This window comes from Pelophylax lessonae (assembly GCF_965119305.1).
Source record: "Pelophylax lessonae genome assembly, chromosome: 5".
Taxonomy (NCBI): domain Eukaryota; kingdom Metazoa; phylum Chordata; class Amphibia; order Anura; family Ranidae; genus Pelophylax; species Pelophylax lessonae.
In genome coordinates, this window is record NC_138772.1 from 437,204,256 (window position 1) to 437,224,729 (window position 20,474).

The window sequence follows — 20,474 nt, forward strand, 5'->3', positions numbered from 1 at the left end:
CCTGTCTTGTTTATCCCCTTTTTCTGCTGTAGCTGTGAACAAAAAGACATTAGTTATTACCTGGGAAACAGCCATTTAGTGAAGACATGACTGCAGTCTTGGTAAAAGGCATTCATCATGCAGCAACACCATGGCAAATCTCAAAAGCTAAAGCATTTTATATTCCTTATAAAAAATAATAATTATAATAAAAAACAAAAAGTAATATAATTTTGTACTAACCTGGCCCATCTTTAAGAAATAAATAACACGTTTATATTTTAATTTTTTTAATATTTATCTAAACTTGTAACTTTTATTTTAAAATGTTATAAATCAGTATATGCTTACATTACCCACATCTAAGCTATAAATAAAACATGTACATATACTGTACATGTTCACATACACACACAGAATTCTCCATGTATATTTTCATAATAAAAATGACAGCTTTTATATAATATTACTTGTAAATAGAAATTCACAAGCATTGTTTAAAATGTATAACAAGGAATATACAAATCGAATCTGCATTTGCATTGATAAAAGTCCTAAATTAACATAAGTATGAAGAAATTATTTTCAGGTCTTTGGATATCTAGCCGAGAGGTTGATTTTGCCTTAGAGCAGCATTGTTTTAAACAGCCATCACTGGAATAATACAGCAATGTACCGCTGAAGGATTATAGACATTAACTGATTCATTCACTTTGAGGTAGTAGGATTTAGATATATGAACATGTCTTTCTTTTTCCAATAATCAATGTATTTTTTATACTAAATATCTATATTAAAATGTATTTAAAAGATGAAATGCAATTTATGCTCATATCTCTATGGTTTATTTTATTTAATTCATTATTTTGGTCTATTTTGGACTACTTCAATAAAGGGGGGCTGTAGTTAACTATATATACCTATGAAAAAGTGTTATCATCACCACTGAAGATCCTCATGTCTGTGGGATTCCACAGGACAACCCCGCTGATCAATATTCGGGCAAACAGCAACAGCCTGTTGAAAATCTTCATCAGATTGATATTAATTCCTTAAAGATGAGCAAATACAAGCAGTGTTTGGCAGCATTTCTCCTTCTACTTATGTATAAACATACATGCTCCGGCATTCAGAGCATGCATGTTTGGGATAAGCCTGGATTTCTCAAATGCCTCTAATGTCTATGGCCAGTATGTATGTATGTAGTAAAGCAGATACATTTCTCAATAATCAAACTTATACTAAAGTTGTCAAGCTATGTGTGATTAAATAGTAGAACAATGTGAGATTTTTTTAAAGTATTTTCACAGAGATATCCAATACATTTTTCACATTTCAAGAATTTCTGAAATAAAATCACATTAGGCTAAAAATCCACAAAGGCCATATTACCAAAAAATACATTTTAAAAAATTTGAGTGGATGCCAGCATATAGAATCATGCTTCACTTCTTCTTCAATAGTTTTCAAAAATGTATTCCTGAAATTATCTAAATGGATAACTGTTTGAGAGACATTTTGGGTGGGCACCGGTAGGCCTAATTCCTTGCTGCATTATGATGTCTTTCATAGATTTGGTTGAAAAAAACTTATCTAGGGTAGTAGTATCTTCCATGAGCCATAATGGTCACCAAAAAAGTAAAAAAAAAATAAACATAATAAAATATTGCAACTGGACTCCCCAGTCATATACAGTAAAACCTTGGATTGCGAGCATAATTTGTTCTGGAAACATGCTTGTAATCCAAAGCACTCTTATATCAAAGCAAATTTACCCATAAGAAATAATGGAAACTCAGATGATTCGTTCCACAAGTCCTTCAGTTTATAGTCTACATACAAAGATTATAGCAATGTGATAGGTTGTGTAACCATAAAATGTCCATCCACAATATGCAGCCTTCCCAAGGGGATTAGAAGCAAAATTTAGCAGAGCTACAGTATATAAGAGAGAGGAGAGGAGCCTCTAAGTGTAGCAATATGGTTACATTTAATGAAGGTTCAACATTTAGCAACTCCCATGGTTGATGATTAAAATAGGCACACCTAAGTATGCAGGCATCCGGGGTAAAGCTGTCCACATAGACCATCTTCTGAACCACCGACTCTCACCACTGTCAGTCTGCAATCGTGACCGGGAAGAATAGCCTGCAGTAGAGTGATCTGAAAGTGAGGCTTTGACTCACTCGTGGAGTGCAGCGGGAAAGGGATGATGAAGATGGCTGTGCAGAGGATGGTCTATGTGGACAGCTTTACCCCAGATGCCTGCATTCTTAGATGTGCCTGTTTTAATCATCAACCATGTGAGTTGCTAAATATTGAACCGTCATTAAATGTAACCATATTGCTACACTTTAGAGGCTCCTCTCTTCTTTTTTATACATGATGCTACTTGTATATCAAGACATCGCTTGTATATCAAGTCAAAATTTATTTTAAAAATGTGCTTGTCTTGCAAAGCACTGTCAAACCAAGTTACTCTCAAACCAAGGTTTTACTGTATATGGTGTTGAAAAATCAGGTTGAGAGAATGTTGTTGGAGTGTTTGTAATAACTTGTCAAAAGCTACATAACAATAATAAAAAAAAAAAAAATGTTTTGAGGGTTGGCCCTTAATTCTGTCTCTTCTGCGAACAAATGAGGGAAACTCCAGATCACAAATGAATAATCACGTAATCGACATAATAGGATTCTAATACTAATAAAAATAATAATAATAATAACGACAGTGATGCATGCATTAAGGTGCTGCTTACTTCTCTCCTAAAGAATTTCACTCGTTAAGAGGAAATTAACTCTGGAAGCATTGCCAAAAATGCAGACAGAAGGCAAAGGAATAGTCAACAGTATTTTCTGTGCCCTTGTTCTGCAGTGTGCCTCTTTATAGAGATGGCCCTCTTAGAGGCAAGGTTTTTCTTGCTCAATTTAGAGCCTCCAGAAAGAAGTACAGTAGTGACATCCCTAAATCATATTCCAGATCTCCTGAGACTAGCAGTCAGAGACAGCGGTGCCTTAGATCTCACACTGCAGGAATTATGAGGCATCCCACATATCAGGAAATGTATGGCTATTTTTCAGAAGGACTTTCAGACAGAAGGCACATTTTTCAGGGTACTAGATTGTATACACAATATCAGCCTTAATAGATGTTTCCTATAACATAGCAGACCTTCACTTTTTTAGGTTCAAATCCACTTTAAATATCATCCCAAATGGATGAAGGTAAAAAAACAGTAGACAGACAAATAAACTTGCATAGAGGCCAATAATTTCTTATACTCAATAATTATTGAGATCAGTAGTCAATAATGAAGGTATTTTTCTTTCCTAGAACAAGACTTTCAAAGACAGCACATTGTCTTGTATTTAAAAAAGCCTTCAACGGCAAACAACATGGTATGTCTATACTATTACTTTACATACGGTATAATCATTTTTAATCTCTTTGGTATAGGACAGTTTCTGAGACGTTTCTCTATAAAGATACATTGTCAAATAATCAAAAAACTTTACTTTGGCTGAAAATATGGTTTATGTATTTGCTCTGTATTCTCACTAAACGTTTATCAGGAGAGCAGTAGTGCTTAGTGGTCAGAGCTATAATTGGCTCAGCAGGCATAGATACATCAACAGGAAGTGTTTGAAAATATCATTATATTCCATCCAGTATGTATAATTTGTCACTGTGCTGAGCTACAGTTCAGTAGCCATGTCAATGTAAGCTTGCTCACAGTGCGTTATCATACACCAAATTATTTAAGATTAGGTTAGCAACACATTTTTGAATGGTAAAGATACATTGTATAGTGCAAAGTGATGTTTTCCTTGGAGACAGCTGCCAAGAAGGTACATTCAGCACACATTGCACAGTACCTATCCTCTAAGATGTAAGTACTGTCTTCCCTCAACTAAACAGTCACAAACGATACCAGATAGCTAGAGAGAACTAACAAAAATAGCTTTGTTATTTGAGGATTGAGGAGTCCTAGGACTCCTCTCAGCAGTGTACTAACCTTTACCAATGACCATCCAGAAGAAGACAGGCAAACATCCTTGATAATGGCTCAAGGTTACCATATGGTAAATACAGCCTAGTGCTGTACCTACCCAGAAAGCCTTTGAATCCCATCTTACGTATGCTTTAACCACTTGCCAGCCACCAGCAGTACATATACTGCAGCAAGTCGGCTCTGTACCGCAAAATGATAAAACTGTATGTCATTTCGCAGGACCACTAGTGGGGGCACGTGCACCAATTGGCTACAGTGGGAGCCCATCAGCGGATCCGGTGGCCGGGATTGCTGCCGGGCACCCACGATCGCTCCCCATGTAGACAGAACAGCGGTCGGCCATTGCAAACATGGCATACCGCTGTTCTATCAGGAAGGAACACAGGGATCCTGTGTTCCTCCTATTTAGGAACACAGGTCTCTGTGTTCATTCAGCAAGCCCATCCCCCACAAAGTTATAAAGCACCCCCTAGGGACACATTAAACCCTTGGATTGCCCCTGGAGTTTACCCCTTCCCTGCAAGTGTCATTAGTACAGTAACAGTGCATATTTCTAGCACTGATTATTGCGGTAATGTCACTGGTCCCCTCAAAAGTGTCAAAAATGGTAGTTAGGAGTTAGGTGTCCGAATTTCACTCGTTAAGAGGAAATTAACTCTGGAAGCATTGCCCAAAATGCAGACAGAAGGCAAAGGATAGTCGGCAGTATTTTCTCTGCCCTTGTTCTACAGTGTGCCTCTTTATAGAGATGGCCCTCTTAGAGGCAAGGTTTTTCTTGCTCATGTCAGAGCCTCCAGAAAGAAGTACAATAGGAACATCCCTAAATCATATTCCAGATCTCCTGAGACTAGCAGTCAGGGACAGCGGTGCCTTAGATCTCACACTGCAGGAGTGCTGAGGCATCCCACATATCAGGAAATGTATGGCTATTTTTCAGAAGGACTTACAGACAAAAGGCACATTTTTCAGGGTACTAGATTGTATACACAATATCAGCGTTAATAGATGTTTCCTATAACATAGCAGACCTTCACTCTTTTAGGCTCAAATCCACTTTAAATATCATCCCATATGGATGAAGGTAAACAAATAGAAGGCAGACAAATAAACTTGCATAGAGACCAATAATCCCTTATACTTAATAATTATTGAGATCAATAGGCAATAATGAAGGTATTTTTCTTTCCTGGAACAAGACTTTCAAAGACAGCACATTGTCTTGTATTTAAAAAAGCCTTCAACGGCAAATAACATGGTATGTCTATACTATTACTTTACATACAGTATAATAATTTTTAATCTCTTTGGTACAGGACTGTTTCTGAGACGTTTCTCTATAAAGATATATTGTCAAATAATCAAAAAACTTTACTTTGGCTGAAAATATGGGTTATGTATTTGCTCTGTATTCTCACTAAACGTTTATCAGGAGAGCAGTAGTGCTTAGTGGTCAGAGCTATAATTGGCTCAGCAGGCATAGATACATCAACAGGAAGTGTTTGGAAATATCATTATATTCCATCCAGTATGTATTATTTGCCACTGTGCTGAGCTACAGTTCAGTAGCCATGTCACTGTAAGCTTGCTCACAGTGCGTTATCATACACCAAATTATTTAAGATTAGGTTAGCAACACATTTTTGAATTGTAAAAATACATTGTATAGTGCAAAGTGATGTTTTCCTTGGAGACAGCTGCCAAGAAGGTAAGGTCAGCACACATTGCACAGTACCTATCCTCTAAGATGTAAGTACTGTCTTCCCACAACTAAACAGTCACAAACGATACCAGATAGCTAGAGAGAACTAACAGAAATAGCTTTGTTATTTGAGGATTGAGGAGTCACATACGTAACTGTATGTCCTTTCGCAGGACCACTTGTGGGGAAGGGGGGGGGGTAGCGTCTGCATACCGATTGGCTACAAGGGGGGCCAATCAGCGCGTCTGGGGACCGCGATTGCCGTCGGGCACCCGCGATCGCTCCCCGTGGAGACAGAACGCTCAGCTGTTCTGTCGGTAATGAACACAGGGATCCTGTGTTCCTCCTATTTAGGAACACAGGACTTTGTGTTCATTCAGCAAGCCCATCCCCCACACAGTTATAAAGCACCCCTTAGGGACACATTTAACCCTTTGATTGCCCCTGGTGTTAACCCCTTGCCTGCCAGTGTCATTAGTACAGTAACAGTGCATATTTTTAGCACTAATTACTGTAGTGATGTCACTGGTCCCCCAAAAGTGACAATAATGTCAGTAAGGTGTCCGATTTGTCCGCCCCAATGTCGCAGTCCCACTAAAAATCGCTGATTGCCGCCATTACTAGTAAAAAAATATAAATAAATAAAAATGACATACTAAATCTTTCCCCTAGTTTGTAGACGCAATAATGTTTACGCATACCAATCAATATACACTTATTGGGATTTTTTTTACCAAAAATATGTAGCAGAATACAAATTGGCCTAAAATGATTAAAAAAATTAGATTTTTAAAAAACATATTTATTGGGAATGTTATATAGCAGATAGTAAAAAATATTGTTTCTTTTTCAGAATTGTCTCTCTTTTTTTTGTTTATATCGCAAAAATAAAAATCGCAGAGGTGATCAAATACCACCAAAAGAAAGCTTTATTTGTGGGAAAAAAAAAGACATCAATTATATTTGGGTACAGCGTTGCACGACCGCACAATTGTTAGTTAACCTCCCTGGCGGTATGATTCTTTTGGATTTTAGGTGCTGAAAGCGGTACCATTATTTTGCATGTAATTCTTGTGAATGAGCAGCCCAAACCAACTGTATACATTTATTATATATATTATATATATATATATATATATATACGTATATATATATATATATATATATGTATGTGTATATATCTATATATATATATATATATGTATATATATATATATATATATATATATATATATATATATATACATATATTTACATAAAAAGTACAGTAAAACTGCAGGAAAGGGCACTGGGGGGCAATGTAATATGATTTTTTTTATTTTGAACGGTATCAGTGTGTTTGGTGTATTTTACATTCGAATTTGCCGCCGGTTCCACCCCCCCGGCGGACGTCACATCGCCGGAGACGGAAGCCGGGGGTCGCAGACGATCGGGAGGAAGCTCCGCCGCCGCATACCGCCCGCATACTTTGCTGGATCCTGGGGAAAAGGTAAGTAAAACCTCTTCCAGCATCCAGCGATCTTCCTAGCGCTACCCCGAGTGTGACTCGGGGTTACCGCTTTTGGCTCTAAAATCTTCCCCCGAGTCACACTCGGGAATACCGCTAGGAAGGTTAAAGTAACGCAGTGCTGTATCGCAAAAAATGGCCTGGTCATTAAGGGGAAAACCCTCCAGACCAGAAGTGGTTAAATGTTTCATTATTTAGCTTTTCAATACCTTAAAATTTGTGCCAAAATAATAAGGAAGCCCAGCTCTGGCATCCCTTTAACTGCGCTATTATGCCTGGGAAGGGCAAGAAGGTCTGTCGATCATGTGATCGAGTGAGATTGACTGTTACACTATACACCTGACGGGAGCTGGTCCAATTGGTTAATTACTAGAGGCCAGGAGCTGTCCTCGACAGCTTGTTTACCATGCTGGGAGCATGCAGTCAGTGCAGTTTCAGCAGAGAAACCTCCGCCATTCATGGATGCAAATGTGTGATGTGTGGGTGTTAAAGCCCACCCTCTTTGCTAATGCACATATGCGTTATCTAGGTAAAAATAGGAAAATTCCTTATTGATGTGTCAGAAATGCACTTCTGGACACAATGCCCCCACTATCCTCCTTTCTATTGACACACTAACTGTTAATTATTCTGTAGTGAGAGATAAAAGGTGAAAGGGCTGGGAAGTGTGCACAGGACACATGGCAGCTTAGCATTTCTGACATGTTCAGCAAGTATGTTTTTGCATTTACTGAAGCAGATAAAGCTTTCATTGGTATATTTGATGGACCAAAAGGTAGCAAATAAGAGAGATTCATTGTTATGGTTTTCATATACTTTAAATCCTCATATGACAAGTTTATGCTCCCAAAAGATGTTCATGTAGCAGTATGCAGCCCATTACTATGATGTTCCTTGATGTTCGTATGATGCTATTTTAAAAAATGGAGTTCCACCTAAATTGCGACAAACTTTCAAGCTCTATACTTTCACAGTGGGTATTTCCACAGCACATCTGCTCGTGGTACATGCCTCTGGTTATGTTTGTAAAGTGGAAAAAAGTTCAATATTGAAAATTCAGGCATTTACATTTCTATACTGCAATGTAGCCACCAAACTTGAACTGAACTGGCTGCTAGATAATCCAAATGTAAAACCGTTAGTAATGATGAAGACAAAGAATACTTATTTTATCAGTGCTATACATATGCACTGTTACTGTAAAATTACACTGGCAGTGAAGGGGTTAACTTTTTTTGAGAGGGAGTGGTTATGTGTGTCCCTAGGGGCGTGATTCTAACTGTGATTGGCTGTGGCTTGAGGTGTAGGAACAGTGATCAACGGTCCTACATAGTAGAACCGTATGATCACTATTCCTACACAGGGGAGAATGACAGCCGGCTTGTTTACATCAGCCGACATCGGGTCCGCCGGTCACACGCGCGGGGGGTCCGTGACCGCGCCTCCGGGGGTGCGCGCTCGCTCCCTAGACCCTCACAGGCTAGCGACATAGTACTACGTCACTCTGCCTGTGAGGGGCTGACTGCCGACGTAAATAGTCGCGCGGCAGTCGGCAAGTGGTTAAAATTTATCTATACCCAAAATTAAAGATTCATTGCAGCTTACAAGTACTTAGATGTGGTGACTGATTTTTTTTTGTTTTCTTTTTTCTTACCTTTTATTTTCCCCTATTGATCCTGCCAGCTCCTGCCCTAGGGTGACAACACTCACTAAAACAAAAAGGACACAAAAAGAACAATCTCAAAGAATGGTTAGACTCTATGAGTCCTACGCTGAGGGATTAGTTTAAAAGAATTGAGTACATATATAAAATGGAATTCTTGTGCAGTAGTAGAGAGGACCAAATGAGGAGATTTTCCACTATCTGGAAAGGATGGGAAGAGTTAAAAAAAACAAGGAAAGTGGGGTAGGAGGAGAAGGAGGTTTAGGGAAGGGGAGAGAGGAGAAAGGAGAAAGTAGTAAGACTGAAGAGGGGGAAGAGAGGGAGTTTGGGGATTTTTGTATATGGATGATTAAACATGTGAATTTTTGTTTATAAAAAATCAAATAAAGAAAAAAAAAAAAACACTCATTTACTGTACTGTTTCAATGGAGAAGCACTGTTGTCACCCTTAGCTCCTCTCCACTGATTTAGAATACAGAACACCACCTCCTCATCCCCCTAACATGGGGAGAGGTGTTCTGTAGTTCAGGGTGCACAGGAATTCATGAGCTAATTGTATTTCTGGCAGGACCAACAGGTACTATCAATAAATATATTAACATGCCAAAATAGAGAGTATCTTGTTAGGGTTTACATACACTTTAAGATAAACACTGATAATAATAGTTCAAAATATATGTTACAACATAAAATTACAAATATATCATCTTAAAGAGGTTGTAAACCTCAGAAAAAAAACCTGAAAGACAAGGGCATAATGAGCTAGTATGCATCGCATTCTAGCTCATTATGAAATACTTACCTTAGAACAAAGAACCCCGAGGCGCCGCCCGCTCACCAGTGACACGGCCGACATGTTCACAGACTTACTTCCGGGTCTGCGTCCTCCAGTCATCTGATTGGCTGGAGCCGCAATGACGTCATTCCCGCACATGCGCGAAAGAGCCGCCGTTCATTGCACAGGGCTCTGAAGGGTCGGCAGGGGTGGCCGTTCCTTAAGAGCGCATGCGCCAGTGATGTCTATGGCTGCATGCAAAGTAAATATCTCCTAAAGGGTGCATTTTTAGGAGATATTTACAGTACCTATAGATAATCCTTATCATAGGCTTACCTAAATGTACAAGTTTTACTTCCTCTTTGACATATTCATCATTTATCTACCTAGAAACTCATGCCAGTGAGCATGATCAAACTGGTTGTAATTTAAAAGTGTATATAGATTTATCAGCCTTATAATCTCAGTAGATCTCCAAAAAATACCTGCAACAAAAGCTCAGAGAAGCAGCCATGTATATTGACCTAATGCAAACAGGAAGAGAGGGATCCAAAAACCTTTCACTTATAGCAATAGGGGTCATATTCTAAACTGTTTCTTAACAGTGCTGGATAAGGTCCAGCTCATTAGGATTCAATGCGACAGGGTTTTCTTTGCATAGGAAATTATATCATAGGCTACTTAATGGTTGGTCAGCTTGGTTGAATTTACCAAGCTAATCAACCAAAATGTTTTTGCATTTTGGCATCTTTGATTAATTGATTGATTAATATAATCAAGAACTGAATATTAACGAGCTGCTCTATAAAAGTGCATACAGATGTACATCACACAGCATTGTGTGCTTCTGTGCAAAACAAATTGGATTCAATGAGTATTCTAAATGTGTTAAAGAGTGATTAAATGTACATTGCATGGATTCCATTGCCTTTTTTAATTTCTTTCTTTCTACTGATCGTATTTACTTTTGTTTTCAACAGAGGTTTACACAATTTTTGGCAAAGGTTCGCCCAATTTTTGGCCAAGATTTAATTATTCACATCACTTTATTTATCACAATATTTTTTCAAACCCATTTCATCCAACATTCGCCTGTCGAAAACTGCATCGAACAAAATTCATCCTTGTGAAAATTTCACCAAACAAGACTCTCCAGCATCTTTTTTTCACTGGGCAAAGTGATTTACTGTACTATTCATCCTTTCTATCAATGTAGATTAATTATAATATTTGCACACTATTCACCCATTTATCACCTTGTACATTATTTAGACAGTACCTTGGCTTAAACGATAGGTTCACCTTTTTTTATAAAAAGAATAAGTGTACATCTTTTTTGCTGGTAAAAAAATGTGCATTTATGATTTTTTTTTAATTGGAGCCCGTAAAGCATTGCACCCGCGATCAGCAGATTGCCAGTGTATCTGCCTACTCGTACCTCATCCGGGCAAGCAGACACACACTGACAGAAAAAAAAAATGGATTACCACACTGCTCAACATTGGCGTGGTAGTGTATTGAGAACTACAAGCCGACAGCTGCAAAGGTTGTTGGGACTTGTAGTTTTCCAATTCACAGAACACTGTGTTTTCTTCAGGTAGTGGCACATGAGTGGGGGCACTGTCAATTGCTGTCAAAACAGGAACTTAGGGAGGGGGGTCACTCGGGGTGCGGGGGCTGGTGAAATTTTAACATGTTACATGTTACACCCAGAATAAGGGTGTTACAAAAGGTGACCTTCCCCTTTAGGGTTGGTGAATTTGTATTATAAAATGCTTTTAAGCTGTGGATTTCTTCATGCTCGAAAGTGCTGAACCTTTTGTAATATAGGCTCAGCACTTCCATGTTTAATATTTTTGTTTGCTAGTTTCTCTTTAAAAGAAAAAAATATATATATACAGTATATATACCCCCCACCTCCAAAGCCAATGAGCCAGGCATGCAGGATGGAATTCCCGTAGGAAAGAAAGGAAAGAAACAGCCAGAATGCAGCCCACTGCTATGCTGATACCAACCTACATGCCCTATAGTGTAAGGGTGGTTGCCCCCTCTGAGAGTACCATGTTTAATTCTGATGGGGACTGGGCTCTTCAAAATTCCCAGTGCCTAGAAGTTGGTGCTGGGAAGGAGGAGGTACAAGTAGGTGGTAATTCCCTCCCCTGTAAATTTATTTTAGGGGTTCATTGAACCCCTAACCTTTCCACCATTGTGTACAGTAAGAAAAAGTAAAAAAAAAAAAAAGTAAAAAAAAGTTTTGGTGTTGAGCTGGTTAGGGATCCAAGGTCAGTTTTCTATGAATGGAGCAATATTCTTCTAGCTCCCCATAAAGGGGCAGGTAGGTGGTGCATAACCATCTTAGCAGGTATCAACATTGCAGGGGGCCTCACACTTGCAGCCTACTATGGTGATATCAGAACACATGCCTGCCATTCTGTGCTGGTTAGTTGGGGGGGGCACATTTTTCAAACATTAAAATAACATCATACTGGTGAAACTGTTTATGAAAATGGAAAGCTAACTCTTGGATATTAACTCCTGTTATTTAACAAGATTCACCCAAACATTCACCCAATAATTGACAGGAAAAATCAAATAACCTGTATTGACTTTTCAACATTTGATTTTTGCAGCCCTTTCCCCTTTTGTCCTCACAGAAAAGAGCATCAATGACTATTTCCTGTTAACCAATGGATGGATATGCCCTTGTTCATATCTCATTTCTGCATTATTATTATACTTGACTTGATGTTAGTATTGCAGCTGTCCTGAACTATGAGCTCACTGCATTACAAAGAACCAAATGGTTCCTATAGGTAAAGGTCATCAGACTAGGTAGGTAATTTACAAATAAATAGTGCATTTAGGCACTAACAAGCCTCTGCCCTGGCTCGTTGGAGCCCAGCTTATTTTTCCACCAGGATTATACATGAGAGGAGCACCAGAAATCGAGACCGAGGCCTGAAGAGTGTGTTAGGACTGCCTTAGAGAGGTAGACAGAAGCTTTCCTGCCCAATATGCTTAGTTGCAAATAATTGATGTGAACCCTGGGTGAAGCTGCCTTTACAAGCTAAAGAAGGTATCAAGACAGCCTTAAAGGGGTAAACAGAAGCTCTCCTGCCCAATATTCATAGCCACAAAGAATTGCCGTGAACCCTGGGTGAATCTGCCTTTCAAGGTAAAGAGTGTGTCAAGACTGCCTTAAAACATAGACAGAAGCTCGTCTGCATACTATTCATAGCTGTAAGAAATTGCTGTGAGCCCTGGGGGAAGGTGCTTTTACAAAATAAAGAGTGTGTCAGGACTGCCTTAAAAAGGTAGATAGCAGCTCTCCTGCCCACTAATCATAGCCACACAGGATTGCTGTGAGCCCTGGGTGAAGTTACTACAGCCAAGATCATGCAAATAACTAAAGGTGCATTGCAATACTGTTCCTACCAACTGCATAGGGCCTCACACTGCAGGGAGTAAGCCAGATTTTGCTGGACAGGAAGGCCAGAAAGGATAAGCTGGCAGCCTGAAGCTTTACCGCTGCTAGGCCATTTTTTCTTTAACCACTTAAAGCGGAGTTCCACCCAAAAGTGGAACTTCCGCTTTAGGGAGTCCTGACCCCCCGACATGCCACATTTGGCATGTCATTTTTTGGGGGGGGGAGCGGGTACCTAGTTTTGACAGGTACCCGCTCCCACTTCCGCTCGGAGCGCCGCGGCGCCCTGAGCGGAAGTTCTCCTCTCCCCCTCCCTCCCTGCAATCTTCTGGGACACGTCAGAGGTCCCAGAAGATTGCCGGCCAATCACGGCACGCAGCGCGACTCGCGCATGCGCAGTGGGTACCCGGCTGTGAAGCCGCAAACTGTAACAGCCGGGTGCCCACAGCAGTGATGCCGGCGCCGAGGGAGAGGATCGAGGCTTCCGGCGGCCGCATCGCTGGACCGTTGGACAGGTGAGTAAATGGCTGGAACTCCGCTTTAAGGACCAAACCTATTTCTTACACATTGTTTACAAGTTAAAAATAGTATTTGTTTCTAGAAAATTACTTAGAACCCCCAAACATTATTTATAAATATATATATATATATATTTTAGCAAAGACTCTGGAGAATAAAATGGCGGTCATTGAAATATTTTTTTGCGTAGTGGACTTTCAAACGCGATTTAAAAAAAAAAAAATACACTTCACTGAACGAAAAAAAAAAAACGAAACAGTAAAGTTAGCCCAATTTTTTTTTTATATTGTGAAAGATATCACACCGAGTAAATAGATACCTACTAACATGTTACGGTTTAAAATTGCGCACAAACTACGATACCTAAAAATATCCATAGGCGATGCTTTAAAATTTTTTAATGGTTACTAGATTAGAGTTTGAGAGGAGGTCTTTTCTAGAATTATTGCTTTCGCTCTGATGATCGCAGGCGATACCTCACATAATTAATTTGAACGTCGTTTACATTTGCAGGCGTGACTTACGTATGCGTTTTCTTTGGTGCACGAGCTCTCGGGGATGGGGGACGCCTTAAAAAACTGTTTTTTCTTTATTTTTTCTTTATTTTCTTTTTTATGTTTAACAATGTTCCCTAAAAAAAAAAAAAAAAAAAAAAAAATCTGATCACTTTTACTGCTGTAACAAGGAATGTAAACATCCCTTGTTACAGTAATAGGCAGTAACAGGTTCTCTTTATGACCCCAACCCCTCCAATGCACTTCAAAGTATTCAAAACACCGAAATCTGCATTTTTGAATATTGTTAGTTTTTTTTAAATCGGCGCCGTTAGCAGCCGTTAGAATAACCAGAGGAGCCAGAGGGCTCAAGGTAATAAAAAGCATTTCCTCAGTCGGAGAAAGTAGCCTGCATGGCTTTCCGGGGTTAGCGTCTATTTGAGACAGCCCAGAACAACAGCATCAGAGATGCTGCTAAGGTTGAACACCTGTCATTCCCAGGAGAAAGAGCCTAGAGTATACTGTAGTTTAAAAAATCTTTTTCTGCCTCTAATTGTTATAAAGCACATTTTCTCCACTGGTGGCTTCAGCATATCCTATGGAGGTTTCTGGGTCAAGGTACAGTGGGTACGGAAAGTATTCAGACCCCCTTAAATTTTTCACTCTTTGTTATATTGCAGCCATTTGCTAAAATCATTTAAGTTCATTCTTCTTCCTCGTGAATGTACACATAGCTCCCCATACTGACAGAAAAACACAGAATTGTTGACATTGTTGCAGATTTATTAAAAAAGAAGAACTGAAATATCACATGGTCCTAAGGCTGGCCATACACTATACAATTTTCTTATCCAATTTCCTTTAGATTTACCTTAAACTATGTAGTGCAAGGGCCTGCCTGACTGCATACAAATTGAAAGTGTTTAGGTTTGACCCTATATTACATGGTTTTGGTAAATCTAAAGGAAAGTTGAACAAGAAAATTGTATAGTGTATGGCCAGCCTTTGTATTCAGACCCTTTGCTGTGACACTCATATATTTAACTCAGGTGCTTTCCATTTCTTCTGATCATCCTTGAGATGGTTCTACACCTTCATTTGAGTCCAGCTGTGTTTGATTATACTAATTGGACTTGATTAGGAAAGCCACACACCTGTCTATAAAAGACCTTCCAGATCACAATGCATGTCAGAGCAAATGAGAATCATGAGGTCAAAGGAACTGAAGAGCTCAGAGACAGAATTGTGGCAAGGCACAGATCTGGCCAAGGTTACAAAAAGATTACTGCTGCACTTAAGGTTCCTAAGAGCACAGTGGCCTCCATAATCCTCAAATGGAAGACGTTTGGGACGACCAGAACCCTTCCTAGAGCTGGCCTTCCAGCCAAACTGAGCTATCGGGGGAGAAGAGCCTTGGTGAGAGAGGTAAAGAAGAACCCAAAGATCACTGTGGCTGAGCTCCAGAGATGCAGTCAGGAGATGGGAGAAAGTTGTAGAAAGTCAACCATCACTGCAGCCCTCCACCAGTCGGGGCTTTATGGCAGAGTGGCCCGACGGAAGCCTCTCCTCAGTGTAAGACACATGAAAGCCCGCATGGAGTTTGCTAAAAAACACCCGAAGGACTCCAAGATGGTGAGAAATAAGATTCTCTGATCTGATGAGACCAAAATAGAACTTTTTGGCCTTAATTCTAAGCGGTATGTGTGGAGAAAACCAGGCACTGCTCATCACCTGTCCAATACAGTCCCAACAGTGAAGCATGGTGGTGGCAGCATCATGCTGTGGGGGTGTTTTTCAGCTGCAGGGACAGGACGATTGGTTGCAATCGAGGGAAAGATGAATGCGGCCAAGTACAGGGATATCCTGGACAAAAACCTTTTCCAGAGTGCTCTGGACCTCAGACTGGGCCGAAGGTTTACCTTCCAACAAGACAATGACCCTAAGCACACAGCTAAAATAACGAAGGAGTGGCTTCACAACAACTCTGTGACTGTTCTTGAATGGCCCAGCCAGAGCCCTGACTTAAAACCAATAGAGCATCACTGGAGAGACCGAAAAATGGCTGTCCACCAACTTTTACCATCCAACCTGACAGAACTGGAGAGGATCTGCAAGGAGGAATGGCAGAGGATCCCCAAATCCAGGTGTGAAAGACTTGTTGCATCTTTACCAAAAAGACTCCTGGCTGTATTAGATCAAAAGGGAGCTTCTACTAAATACTGAGCAAAGGGTCTGAATACTTAGGACCATGTGATATTTCAGTTTTTCTTTTTTAATAAATCTGCAACAATGTCAACAATTCTGTGTTTTTCTGTCAGTATGGGGTGCTATGTGTACATTCATGAGGAAGAAGAATGAACTTAAATGATTTTAGCAAATGGCTGCAATATAACAAAGAGTGAAAAATTTAAGGGGGTCTGAATACTTTCCGTACCCACTGTATTTTGCCCCAGTTCCATCTCTTCAGCAAATTACTGTATGTGCCTTGCTATAGGGCCCAAGTACTTCAGTATTAGTTTGGTGGACCCAGTACTAGCCTTGTTGTCTTCCTGAAACATTCTCATAGAGGAAACTTTAGATGACCTCCTGTTGAGGGAACAATCGGCGCAGGCTCTATCAAGCAACCTGACATGATCCTCTAGATATTTCAGTAATTTGGATGGGCTCAGAACCTTCAGAGATCAAAGCTGGAACTCACTCACCTTAGAAATTTCTGAATGGTCCAACACACAGCTCAGTGCAGAGTGCTTTTCCTCATTGGTATATTTACACACTCTCGTCTCAGAGTCAAGCTCTCCAGACCTGAAGCTATCTGGCTTTCTACTTTTGTATAAAACTCCTAGAACTAGGGGTAGCCTCATCTGATGCAATTCCTTTGACCTAGTTTCAGCTCAGGCCTTTTGATTCAGTCTTTGGACAAGGGATTTGCTGACTTCTGAGACACAGGTGTGCAGCTCTGGGGTGAGGGAGTTCTCCCTTCCTGATATTTAGGAAATCCACACAGCAGATTACAGTCGGTAGGTCTGGGGAGTAGACCTGGACACTTTCGATTACAAGGGGCTTGGTGTCTCATTTCACAAAGTTACATCCAGAAGTTCTGGGCAGTTTAGTTGTCCCTTTAGATCACCTCAGTGGAAGGTTATACAATCCAGGTTCAAGCAGACAATGTCAGGAAGGTGGCGTACATCAATTGTCAGGTGGATAATGAATTTAGCTGTAGCCAAATATATAGATTGGTATACTCTCTAAAATGTCAGGTTTCAACCTTGCCAGGCATGAGCATTCCAGATATAATGTATATAGTGACAGGCAGACTGCCTCAGCATCAGCATCTAAACCTGTGGGAGTGATTTCTATCTCTGGAGCTATTCCTGTAAGTGTGTTGCAGGTAAGCAACTTCAGAGGTTGAATACCTATCCCTGAGGTCCAACCAAAAGCTTGGCGGTTTAGCTCAGGCATAGTCATTTTTTGTTTAGATGCAATAGATGCTCTGGTGACTCTGTGGGATCAGTACTTCCTGACCTGGCATTCCAATGTTCCCTATTTTTTCAGACTGACCCAGGCAGATGTGGTACACCAAACTTAAGAAATGCCAGGCAGTTGCTCCGAGGGATCTAGTGGAGCAGGGTCATCTGTTCCCAAGGATACTTTTTGCCAGCCAGCTTTAAGTTGCCTTTGACAGCTTGATGATTAAAGCTCAAATTCTGCAAGACAGGGCATCCAGGAGTTAAGGAATCCATTGATGCTAAGCTGAGGTCTATTTCTTGTTAAATCTATTGCTGGATAGTTTGGAATGGTGGTCTTATCTGGCATGGAATCCTTCACAGGTTATGTATAAAACAAGGTTGTTGGGACTCAGTACTCCATCTTGCCTGGGGTAGTTTCTATCTATCTCCCAAAACACAACATCTTTTCCCAGTTGTTTAGTCAGCCTCCAGTTCATCCAAATGATCTGTCTCTTGGTTGGATGTGGTCTAAGAGAGTCTATCTCTTAGGCTTACTTTACTCTTGTTTTTCAAGATGAATTCTGCACTGATGCTCAGATTTTTAGCTCCACTATTTCAAGTTGATTCAGCAGAACATCATCCAACCTCGTGGTCTAGGGTTCAAGTTCCATTAGTTCTTGACAAAACGCACTGAATCTCAGTGCCTCCTAAGCTTTTGGGTGCAGGTGACTGTTTCTCAGATTAGCTTGAGATGTTTATAGCCATATTAGTGCAATTGCAACAGGAATGTTTGGGTCCTGGCTGTGCTGCTTTTCTTTTGTATGCGATAGTGTCTTAGTTTTTGGGGCAGAATTTTGGGGTGTGCTACTACCACATGTATACTGCCATTGTTGGTGCCAGGAAAATGGAAAATTTTATCAAATACTTACCATAATTTTCCTTTCTTGGTACCAATCCATGGCAGCATACTAAACCAATCCAGTTTGTTGCTAACGATGTACAGGAAATAGGCTGTTGTGTGGGCATTAACTCTTTATAGCTATGCACTGGTCTTCTGTGTTGAAGTAGGTTGGGTTACTTCCACATGTATGCTTCCATGGATTGGCACTAGGAAAGGAAAATAACGGTAAGTATTGGATAACATTTTCAGTTTTTGTGCATTGAGATGTGTTACAGCTCATTCATTTTGAATGGGCCGCCTAACCTAATACTTCTCAAAGTACACAATGGGATGGATTTAAGTGCAAAATCTGGTGCAACTGTGCATGGTAGCCAGCCAGCTTTTAATTTCAGCTTATTCAATTAGGCTTTGACAAAAAAAACTGGAAGCTGATAGGTTTCTATGCAGAGCTGCACCAAATTTTGCCCTCTCCATTTTCAGTAAATCAACCCCAATGTGTACTTTTTAGTTGTCAAAATGGCTTTTGCTGAAACTGTATTTATTATAATCATTTTAAAAAAAGATATGGTTTTCTTTTAATTTACTGACTCATTGTGTTGAATATCTTTAAATCTTAGGTTAAACAATGCTACTTCCAAGTTTTTCTCCTGTAATTTTCTCTTTTTTTTTTTTTTATAAAACCCTATAAACTACAGAATCCTAAAATTTCCCTGTTTGGCCACATATGAGTTAATTGGATGCCAATAATTTTGACAGTTTTACTCGTTTATTGCTGTACATCTGTTAGGGGTTTCTTAAGAGCTCTTTAAAAGCCCACTTGACAGATCTTGAAAAAGTAATAACGAACCAATATAAAGAACAGTGCTGGAGGAAATTAGAGAAGGCAAAATTTGGCAGACACATCAAGTCTTCTTCACAGCTGGTAATATACAATTTTTACCTGTGGCAGTGAACACCGAAGAAATACCAGCATAGAGCTTGTGAAAACAAAATGCTCTATCCAATTCTGTGAAAGGCCAAAGTGTTAACAACTCTATTTTCTCATGATTTATTTCAGTGTTGGGTATATGTTTTTCACTATCTATATCCATTTGGTGTATGTACTAGTAATTACTCTAGTGCTTATCTGACTGCCTAATCTTATGTTTGATGCGAAAGAGCTGTCGTTTAAAATGATAAGTCAGCAGTTGTGATGATTAAGCTTGCTATAGAAAATTCTTCGTCTAGTAAATGTCTTGTACCTGTGAACCTTAGATATTTTGTAGGATTTCAATAAACAGCTTTTAATCAGAAAGTCCTTGGAAACTGAACTAGGATATTAATGTAGGTGTGCTATATCTTAGCTAAATGGTTGGTGATTGCCTTTGAAGCCAATATTAAGGGACATTCTGTAATCCTTTCTACCAAAAGAAAATAATAGACAAACAGTTAGACACATATCTACTGTATAGTTAAAGAGACGCTCCAAGCGACTGTGTCCAAAGCCCCCCCCCCCCTTTCCTCTTTGACACATGCTCATAATTACCTCTCTGTCATTCCTAACTCTAGGCAAAGTTGGTGCAAATCACCCAGTGCTTCTGGGCAGGCTCAGAGCTTGAGGATCCTCTAGTGGGCCCTGTATTAATAGACTGCCACTTCTTCTGCAGTGCTGGCACTGCTAACATGTTGCTTCTGACTTCCAGACAGACCCAGCTTTCTTTGTACACATGAGGAGGGCAGTTTTATACATGCTGCTCCTCCTAATCACTGCCTCCCCATGGTTTACCAGCAGTAGCAGCAGCAGCAGCAGCGAGATAGTCAGTGAAGAAGCTAGAAGGACAGCCAGCCATGCCACCAGAAGGAAGAGTTAGTTAAAGTGATTGTAAAGTTCCCCATAAAAAACAAACATGTCATACTTCCCTGCTCTGTGCAGTTGGTTTTCCACAGGGCAGCCCTGATCCTCCTCTTCTCAGGTTCCTCTTTGGCTCTCCTGGCCTCTCCCTCCTTTTGAGTGCCCCCACAGAAATCAGACTGCTATGGGGGCACCTGAGCTGAGTCACCGCTCCGTGTATTCATTC